The sequence below is a fragment of the Dasypus novemcinctus genome, chromosome 12 (genome assembly GCF_030445035.2).
Source record: "Dasypus novemcinctus isolate mDasNov1 chromosome 12, mDasNov1.1.hap2, whole genome shotgun sequence".
In the NCBI taxonomy this organism is placed as follows: Eukaryota; Metazoa; Chordata; class Mammalia; order Cingulata; family Dasypodidae; genus Dasypus; species Dasypus novemcinctus.
The window spans coordinates 77,556,716-77,567,668 of NC_080684.1; the positions used below are offsets into that span (position 1 = coordinate 77,556,716).

Sequence of the window (10,953 nt, forward strand, 5' to 3'; positions counted from 1 at the left end):
TCCTAGGTATTTGAGTCTTTTTGTTGCTATTGTAAATGGAATCCACCCCCTCCTACAATTTCCTCCTCAGATTGTTCAATACTAGTGCACAGAAACATTGTTGATTTTCACATGTTGATCTTATATCCTGCCACTTTGCTGAACTCATTTATTAGCTCAACTAGCTTTGTTGTAAACATTTGAGAATTTTCTAAATGTAAGATCATGTCATCTGCAAATAGTGAGAATTTTACTTCCTCTTTCATGTTTCCCTTTTATTTTTTTCCTTGTCTGACTGCTCTAGCTAGAACTTCCAGCACAATATTGAATAATAGTGATGACAGTGGGCATCCTTGTCCAGTTCCTGATCTTAGAGTGAAAACTTTCCACCTTTCCCCATTGCGTATGATGCTGGCTGTGGGTTTTTCATACATGCCCTTGATCATATTGAGGAACTTCATCTCTATTACTGTCTTTTCAAGTGTTTTTTATCAAGCAAGGATGAAAACTATGGAATGCTTCACAAATTTTCATGTCATCCTTGCACATGGGCCAGGCTAATCTCTCTGTATCATTCCAATTTTAGTATATGTGCTACCAAAGCAAACACCAATTTATTTTTTATATTGATCTTATATTCTAAAACCCAGCTAAACTCACACATTTGTTTCAGTACTTTTTGTTTTTTTTAAATTCCTTCACATTTTCTATGTAGATAACCATTATGTCTGCAATTAAAGGCAGTTTTACTTCTTCCTTTATAATCTATAGACTTTTGTTTTCTTGTCTTATTGTGCTAGCTAAGACCTCCAATACAGTAGTGAAGAGAAGTGGTAAAAGTGGACATTCTTGCTTTGTTCCCAATCTTAGGGAAAATCATTCAATCTTTTACCATTAAGTGTAATATTAGCTATGGGTTTTTCATAGATACTCTTTATCAGATTGAGAAAGTTTCCTTCTATTTCTAGTTTGCTGATTTTTTTTTAAAATGAATGGATGTTGTCAAATGCTTTTTTCTGCATGCATTGAAATAATTATATGCTTTTACTATTTTAGTTTGTTGAGGTCATGACTATTATTTATTGATTTTTGAATGTTAAACCAACCTTGTATTCCTGGAATATACCCAATATACATTTCTGAATTCAAGTTGCTGATATTTTGTTAAAGATTTTTGAGTCTATGTTCATGAGACATATTGATCTATAGTTTTTTTTTCCCTGTCTTGTCTATCTTTGGTATTAAGATAATGCTGGCCTCCTAAAATAAGTCAGGAAGAGTTCTCACTTCTTCTATTTTTTGAAAAAGTTTATGTAAAATTGGCATTATTTTTTATTAAGTGTTTGGTAGAATCCACAATGAAGCCTTCTGAACCTGATTTCTATTTCCTTAATAGAAATAGGCTATGCAGGTTATCCATTTCTTCTTGAGGGAGCTTTTATAATTTGTGTTTTATTATTTTTTGGCAGTCTTTATGTGAGATGTTAGCATATAGCTATCCTCTGATTTTCCACTTGCTACTAATTGTTGGAGATTTGGACCCGAAGGGTATCGGGAATGAAAGAAAGAGAAAAAGAGGGGAGGAAACAAAGAGAAAGAACTAACGAGCAGGGATCAGGGGGTCTGCGAGTAATGACCCCTCAGACAACTTTATTTTCTACATGTGGCATTATATATACTCAAACTATCGAGATAACAAGCAGTGTAACTACACATTAACAAGACTTGTAAATAAAAGAACTTATCTCAAAGCACAAAGATTCAGTATTCCTTTCAAACTACAAAGTGTGTTTGCTCGTATTTCTCCTTGCCCCTGACAGGACAGCTCTATCCTGTTGATTCCAAAGGCTTAATTGCTGCATTCCTATGTTAAAAGCGTAGCCATGGAAACAGCATATCTCCCTTTGCGAGACCACCATTCCTCAGTTTCCAACAACTAATGATCATCTATTTATCCATATCACCTTATCCCATCTTTCCTTATTTTTGTCCACTTAGTATCTGGAATGAACAAATCACAATACAGTTCATCTGGCTGACAGTGAACACGTGAGAGGAGAAACCTGCTGGGTTATGAAAGGGTGGAAGGCACTGTAGACCTTGGGCTAAAAGCATTACACTGAAAAAGACTAGGATTTGCCTAATGTCTTTGTCAGACAAATTTGTCTCTTGTAATATTGGCTTTAAAAATGGGGAAAAAAAGAATAACTGGTTCAGGAGAATTTGCAATAAAAATCTTCCCTTCAAACACTGGAAAAGTCAGAAGGAAAAAAAAAAAGGACAGGGCATACCAGCGTGATGCTTTCCGATTTACTTCTAAATAGACTTTAAAAAATGTTTTATAAGAAACATGCCTTTAGTGTTTATTTTAGAATTGTTGGCAATTCTGAAATGTAACAATTTCTTGATTGGAAGAATTTTAAAACAAAACATAAAAAATCCAACTTTTCTCCTTGATTCTTTGTCCCAGACCTGTGTATAAATATTGTAAATAACTTTTGAGAACGTTATAGCCACATTTGTTGGAGCAACACTCTCAGTGATTTGAATGACCTATTTAGAAGCAACTCTTGCCCTCCACTTAAAATGTTTCTTTGTTCAGATTAAATTCTATATTCTCATCCTGAGGGTGTTTTGTTTCCAAGTACAGAATAACCTCCTTAAAACTACTTTGGCTTAATTTACTTACATGTACAGTAGGTATTTTTTTCTATCACTGTCAAAGATTTGTTATAAGAATAAAATCAATCCTATGCTAGACTGTATTGGCAAAGAGAGATTAAAACCACAATATAAAGGAGAACTGATGTTATTATAGTGCTTTCCTTTATGGTAGGTCATGTAATTATAATTTTTGGGTGCTAGGAGAGCAAAGAAGGGCTGTTTGTGTAATCAACTGGCCTTTCCACATGGAATATATGTAGAAGTTGTCCTGTGGTTTGAGGAGTTGACTACTGTTTGTAAAGCTTGTTTTTTGTGGCTCTGCCACATGCCTTTGGTTAAAGCAAGTCTCACCCATGCTTGCCAATCTCCAGGTTGGTTCACTGGGTGCTGTTGCTTCTCAGAATTCTATGACTAAGCCAGGAGTGATATTTATTGTTTACTAATTGGTATTTCTTCTGCCTGCTCTGCTTACCACATCATCGCACCAGGCCTTGATCTTTGTGAACTTCTCTGGAAAGTCAAACACATCCAGAAGCTGCCCAGGCTTAGGTCTAATACCATCAACTGTTCTTTGGGAGATCGTGGAGCTGTGCTTGGGAGATGATTGGAATGAAAAGGAAATTTAACAGTTTATCTAATCCAAGTCTCTCATGACACTGATGAGGAAACAAAAATCCAGAGAAATTAAGGCATTTGATCAAGATCCCTTTTTCTATGAAGGGTCCCTGGAGTTCCCAAGATCATTGTAGTGCTGCTTTCTGGCAAAACCACTCTGTGCATTTCCCCATGTCTTGCCACCCTTTGTTACAACTGTTCATTGATGGTGTATATCTCACTAGACTGAGCGCTCCATAAGGGTGGGACTCAGTAATATTTGTGTTTGGGTCTCTGACACAAGGCCTGGAACATTTTGTGGACTCATGAAGTTTTGTTGAGTCAACCCACACAACAGTGGGTGAGTCTCTCACATGCCCTCTACCAGGTACTATTGTAGGGGCCGGCTCATGGAGATGAAGGAACAACTCCAAGGATGCCACGCTCCTCTGTCGGACCAGCTTCTGAAGGATAGGCCCAAGATTAACCTGAGAAGCACATCTAAGCCAGGGAAGAGGAAATGTCACAAGGATCCAGTCAGAAAGAAAGTGGAAAAAGAGCTTCAGTTTCCTCACCTGTAGATGCATTAGATTTATTCATTTATTCAGAAACTTTATATTGGGTGCCTACTTTGGGCCAGGAACTGTTCTAGGCACTGGAGATACAGAAGTAAGTATAACAGACGTCTCTCCTTATATTCCAGTGGGAGAGAGACAATAAAAAAACAAAGGAATAACCATTATACTGTCAGCTAGTGGTAAGTTCTGGGATGAAAAATAAAGCAGGAAAAAGAAATAGTCATTGATAAGGGGCTGCTATTTTAGATAAGTGGAGGGAAGGGAAGGCTCTCTTAGCAAAGACATGAATGAAATGGAGAACAATGCCATGTGAATATTGGGGAAAAAGCATTCCAGACAGAGGGAACCAGTGCAAAGGCCCTGAGGCAGGCTTGGTGTATTTAAGAAACAACAAGGACATCAGAGAGTTAGAGTACCAGGAGGGAGGAGAGAAGAGACAAGACAATTACTCTGCACTAGTGAAATAGTGTCCTTTCCAGCATGTAAGTTTTATGATTGATGGTCCTCTGACTATATGGACCAATTTCAAGTTCAATAGAGAGAGTCCATACAGTGCTGAAAGCAGAGCTCTGTCTCTCAGGAATACTTGAATGGAGACCACCCATCCCCTAGGGAAGGGTCTCACTTGAGTTCAACAGGCCCCTGGGGATTCAGAGTCAGGCTTTAGTTGTCCATTAACCCCCCAAATCTGTATGTCCAGAACATTTTTCTGCAGTGGAAGTCTTAGACAAAGCCTGCACACAAATGCCTGCAGGGGCAGGTAAGGATACAAAAGAGTGAAATAGGTCAGGTGCGAGAACTCAGCCACACTTGATCGCCTATTAAACATAGAGGATTTTTTCTTTCTTTCATAGATATGTGCTCTCTCATTTGTCTAGAAATGTGCTACCTTTTGAGTCTATCTTTTATACGGCAGAGACTTGGGTCAGAGATGGGTCTTCTCCATAAGGAAAACAATAGTACCAGGGTAATAACAAATGGCAAGTGAAGTCCAGTGTTAGGGAGATGATGGGATGACGAGGACTGTGGTTCATGAGAAGGCACATGCCTTCTGCATGGGGTGGTCACCATCTGCTTCAGCTGATCACGACCTTGACAGATCATATGGGTTGTTAAGAGAAAGTAGAAATCTAGATTTCTTTGAGGGTGAAATCTCCATATTTTTTGACATACATTTTCTTTTTAAGAGAACACTGGCATCCCAACTGTAACACTGTGGGAGTCAAATATGGCCCCCGGGCAGATGGTTTGTGAAGTGTAGTCTACAGATTTCATCAGGATTTCTGAGAGATCTGTGACTTAAATAAAATGGACAGCCCCTGCCCTAGAACACGACTTCCCTCCACTTCTGTGGGTGGAAAGACCCAGGGCATGGCCGTCTACCATGCTCCTGCATCCCAGAAGTCTAGGGGAAAGCCATCTGCCTGACTTCTCCCCACAGCCACCCTGATGCACATCACTGAAGCCAGTGACATCTGCTCCTCTTCCTTTTTTCTCTGACCACCAGAGAGTGGAGCAAGAAGGACATTGTAAAAGGGAATTGGTTCTGAGAAGCAGCAGATGGAAAGCAGCAGATGCTCTCTAAAGTAGGAGGCCACCCTTTCCTTCCTCTTCTCAATCTCTGTTCTCACCCCTTTTGTAGATCACACATACACCCAACCCACTGCCACCCTATGAAAATGCCTTTGACAACAAGTTATAGAAACCCAAATCAAACCAAGTCAGGCCAAAACCAATTCATTGGTTCCTATATTTGAGAAGTTCAAAAGTACGTTCAGCTTGAGGTCCTTTGAATTCAGAGGCTCAGCCATCTCTCCCTTTCAGTCAAAACTCAGCTCTGCTTTCTTTTCTGCTGATTCTTTCTTTGATGGTCTTCCTCTGAGTGATGGAAAATTTGGCTTACATGTCATTACATGCTCATCATCTCAGAAGCATTTATGTCAAATTTCGGGGGAAAAAATCTGACTGGAAAAAATCGTGCTCCTGGACAAAGCCCTGTGTTCAGGGACAGGGGGCACTCTGATTGGTTATCCTGGGTCACGTGATCTCCAGACCCACAGGGCCCAAAATCATAGGGAATGGTGGTGGTGGGCCAGCAAGTGAGGAAGGCAAATTCTCAAAGGAAGGGATAGTGGACACTTAGAGTATACCTTCTGTCCATAGGCACTTCAGACATAATCATCAAGAATCATCCATAGCAACCCCATCCCCAAAACAGAAACTTAAAAACCCTCTGGTCAACTCTGTAGAAGCTCAGTGTGGGGCACCTGTCAATTCCAGTATTAGAACTTCTGCATTGCAAAATACAAAAATGTCAATTCTGTTTGGGCATATAGAGGGGATTTTCAAGCCTTGGAAACTCCTCAAGGCAGGCAATGGATGAAACTTTCCAGTTTTGTGAAAATCACCCTCCCTCCCCTCCTCCAGCAGAATGACAGCTCACAGCACCAGCCATGAACCTGCCCCACCGTACACAAGAGATACGTTCCTGAAAATCTAGGAGCAGACAGAGTCACTTTGACACTCTGCAATTTCAAAGCTGAAGGGGAGTTCCAGGGAATCAGCTACAGGAAGTTCTCAGGTAGTCACAGGCAGGGGTGGGAGTGGGGGATAGGGAGAGGGGCTGTGAGCCTTTGAGCTTCACATCGGCAAGTATTAGATAATCTCTGAAAAAAAATCCAAAACTCACGGAGAGTTAAAAGATGATAGTTGAAATAATAGCTCATCTGTAGTAAGTATTTGCCACATGCCAATGCACCAAGCAAAGCACTTTTCAAAGATTGTTTCATTTAATTCTCACAACAAGCCCATGCAGTGGGTACCATTATTATTACTTTAAGTGGCTAAATAATTTGTCAAAGATCACATTAGTAGCAAGTGGTGGCCAAGTGAGGCTTCAGACTCAAGTAGTTTAACTTTAGAGCCCTGCTGCTAATACATTCATTCATTCAACAAATGTGTTGATGCCTACTGTAAGTAGGGAACTAGTCAAGATGCTAAGATATAACTGTGAACAATGCAAATACACATATATGTCCCCAGGAAGCTTACAGTCTAGTGGAGGAGAAACTCAGTAAACTGGACAAATAAACTCTAAATTAGGGGGAAGTGGATGTGGCTCAGGCACCTGGGCTTCCACCTACCACATGGGAGGTCACTGGTTTGGATCCCGGTGCCTCCTAAAGAAGACAGAGAGCTGGCCTGATGGGCAGGCGTGGCAAGCTGACACAACAAGAGACATAAGAAGAAAAAGCATAATGAGAGACACAACAAAGCAGGGAGCAGAGGTTCCCAGTGCCTCCTAAAGAAGACAGAGAGCTGACCCCCACAGGCGTGACAAGCTGACACAACAAGTATGTGGGGAGGAAAAACCTAACGAGAGACACAATAAAGCAGGGAGTGGAGGTGGCTCAAGTGATTAGGCATTTCCCTTCCACATCAGAAGTCCTGGGTTCGGCCTCCCAGTGCTTCCTAAAAGAAACAGAGAAGACTGAACAGACACAGCAAATGAAAAACAATAAGGGGGTAGGGAGAGATAAATAAAATAAATCTAGTATATATACATATATGAATTAGGTTAGACAGTGATCACTTGGAAGAAAAACTGAGCAGGGAAGGATGTGTTTATGTGCAGGGTGGGGTGGTGACCAATTCTGAATAGGGTGATCAGACGATATCTCATCAAGAAGGTGACACTGAAAAGAGCAAGGTGACACTGAAAAGATCTGGGGAAGTGCTGAACCAAACCATGCAGGTATCTGGAATAAGAGCACAAAGGTATGGGCAACAGGACACACAAAGGCCCTGAGGCAGGAGTGTAAGCCCAGCATGACTTGATCAGAGGGAACAAGGAGCAGAGCAGGAGGAAATGAGATCAGAGAGTTAAGCTGGCTGGGTGGTGAGGGCTCTTGTGATGCCTATTAGGGTTTTGTCTCTTACTAAGGTGCCGTGCTTCCGTTTGGGTTTGACAAGAAGAGTGACACGAAATGATTTAGTTTAAACAGGATCACTCTCATTGCTCTTTTTGGAAGAGACCACAGGGGGACAAGGAGGCCAGCCAGGAGGCTGCTGCAGTAACCCAAGCAGAGATGAGGTGGCTTGGACTGGGGTGCAGTGGAGGTGTGGCAAGCATGTCAATTCCAGGTTTATTGTGAAGCAGAACCAAAGGATTGCTAAGAGGTGGGATGTGGGGTGTATGAGAAAGGGAGCAATCAAAGATGACTCCAAAGCTTTTCTGAGATAAGAAACAGCTTTCTTTATTTTTGGGGGGAGAGGGACAGGAATTATTGGGTCTCAGCTTTGGATATTTTTAATTGGAGCTGCCTACTACACATCAGAACGGTGATGCTGAGAGGCAGGTCTGGAGCTCAGGAGAGAGTTCCATGTGAGCTAGCATTTCAAGCTCTGTTAACTACACCTTACTCCCTTTGGGTAACTAAAGACATTGACCCACATACAATTTTGGAAGAATGATGACTGCATCAAAAATACTTACATGGCATTAAAGAAAACCACGTTTAAAAATTGACCCATATCTTACAACCTTAAAGAAAAATAGCTGTTTTCACTTCTCCACATTCCCTTCTGTTTTTTCCCACTTGATACACAATTTTAAATGTGGTAACCATTGTGTAGCTACAATTTCAAATTCTACTCTTTTTTTCCACTTCATTTGACCCATAAATATTTTCCTAAGAGCGTCCCAAACATCTTTCTCGAGGATTAAAAAGACCTCCAAAATGCTGGGCATTACTGGGAAACATTTTAGGAACAAAAGCAGAAAATCCTACTGTGGTTACAAAGCTTGGTGCCACTACAGCTGGCATTGTATTTATCCTTTTCTTTGTGGACAATGGCTCTCTGTGGAGGCGACTCTGACCTGGGACCTGAATTATGAGAACCCCCCATGCACAGGATCAAGGGAGAGAGTTCTCCAGAAAGAGGAAATAGCAAGTGCCAAGGCCCTGTGGGTAAGGGGAAAGCACAGAAAGAAGGGTTGCTGGAAGATTTATTTCATTTGACAATTAAATGGAAGTTACGTATTTTATTTTTGTGAAAATTTAGGAACATCTTTAATGTGAACTACAGAAGAGTGGATACACCCCTCATTTGGGATTCTCTACCAAGGAAGAGAAGCAGTAACGGAATAATTGTGAGCTCTGTGACTCTAGGAGATCTAGTGTTTTCCTACAGGTTTTGGGCATCAGACTATTCACGTAGAATCTGGTATGTCCATTCAACCCAGCCCTCACCTAGAACCTGAGTCCAGCCTCTTAATTTTATAGAAAATGCACAAGTCCCAAGAAGATAAATGAGTTGTGTGCGATTATTCAACTGCTTTATAGAGGGTTCTAATTAGCGTTTAATTAGCTCCTCCCTCCCCATCAAAGATTCTTTCTAAAAAATAAAACAATTCTCGGCGCACACGACTCCGAAGCCCGTAGCTTGCCAGAAAACTGCCCCTCACTCCGGCTCACCATGCCTATCATTTGCATAGATTTCTCAAAAGCAGGAAAGTGATTGAGAAAACCGTTCGCCCTCGACCCCGAGTCTGGGAGCCGGTTCACGCTTCCGCCGAGAGCCAGCAGGGGGGGCACCTGGCAAGGGTTGTGAACCGCGCCTCGCGCTCGTCCCCGCCCAGTTCCTCGCCCAACTTCCCCAGGGCCGCCGCTTCGACTAAAAGTGGCCATTGACCTTTCAAGCTTTTGAGCAGTGATGCAATAGAATAGTATTTCAGAGAAAAATGATTATCGAAATTTTTGGATCCGATTTTCCCGTGAGAGTTAAATGATTTTTTAAAAAGTAGGTCACGTTCAAAGTAGGTCACACTTCGGGGACGGCGTGTAGGCAAGGAGATGAGTTTCAACTAAGGCCAGCGGGCCTTCCATGGGGTGGGAAGAAGTGAGGGTCTCGGGAAGGAAAGGTGCGAGGAGCTTTCCAAATTCCCGGTTCCTGGGTGCCAATTCTGCAGGGAATCGCGCAAACTAACATTCCCCGAAGAGCGGACACCGAGGCCCGACACCGGACACCTCGCCGCAGCGCAGGTAAGAGCGGGCCCCTCCGCGGTGGGCGCAGGTGAGCCGGGCGGAGCGGCGGCCGCCGGGAAGGAGGTGGTCGAGCGGAGGAGAAAGGGAGGAGCCAGATGGGGCTGGTGCGGGAGACCGAGAGCCGGAGAGCCGAGGGGAGGGGACTGAGAGCGGCCTCTTAAGGAGGCGCCGCTCTCCGCCCTCGCGCTGCCTTCCAGCACCCGGGGCCGGGGGAGCCGCCTCCAGCCAGTTCCCTCCAACCCCCCCGGCGTGGGTACGAGGGGCAGGGCTGGAGCTCAGCACCCCATCACAGTGTCTGGGAGTGGGTGGGACGAGTTTCCGAGAACCCCTAGTTTTCCCTGCACTGCCTCACATATGTGAGGCCTGGGGGGTCGCGTCGAGAAGGCGCGGAGGGGACGGGAAAGGCGAAACCCCCTGCCTTGGCGACCGGCGGCGAGTCTGGCGCTCAACTGTCCTCCCGAGAGGACGAGCACAGGGGCGCGCAGCTGGCCCTGGTGGGGAGCGGGTTCCTGCCGCCGAAACTGGGGCGGCTGTGGCCGGGGGGTTGCTCCGTTTGTCCCGAAACATCCCGGGGTGTGGGGTCAGAGGGAGCAGATTCCCAGGCTCCCCAACCGCCCTACCCCGCACCCGAGCGCCTAGAGCCTGTTGTCCCCAAAGCCTGCGCATTTGCGCCGGAGCCTCTTTAAAGCGGTAGCCGGGGCCGCGGTCACGTGAGGCGGATTCCTGGAAAGTTCCTGGAAAGCGGCCTCCGCAGCAGCCGGGCGGGGCGGGGCGCGAGGGGAGCGCGGAGGCGGGAGGAAGGCGGGGAGCTAGGGAGGCGCGTCCGGCTGGGAAGTCGCGCGCACTCACCGCTCTGGGGACAGGCGTTTAACTCTTGCCAAGTCTCCCCGCCGCCGCTGCGGCTCGCGGGCCTTGGGTTTCCCCTGAAGCATGAACCTCCTCGTCCGCAGCCCCCGGCGCTGCGCGGGCTGCGGACGGTTTGCACCGGGGCCCCGGGCGCACGGCCTCAGGATCCTCTCCTGCGCCCGCAGCTCGGGCACCGGAGGAGCTCGGGCCGGGGCTGACGGCAGGTACCGGTGGGGGGAACCCCG

At 44.7% G+C, this 10,953-nt stretch overlaps 1 non-coding gene across 1 annotated transcript; it reads right to left on the reverse strand.

The window, feature by feature from the left end:
* Positions 1-483: 483 nt before the first annotated feature.
* On the reverse strand, positions 484-589 carry LOC111760131 (U6 spliceosomal RNA). Its single transcript, XR_002793914.1, has one exon. It is a non-coding gene; the product is annotated as a U6 spliceosomal RNA (small nuclear RNA).
* Between the last annotated feature and the right edge of the window lie 10,364 nt (positions 590-10,953).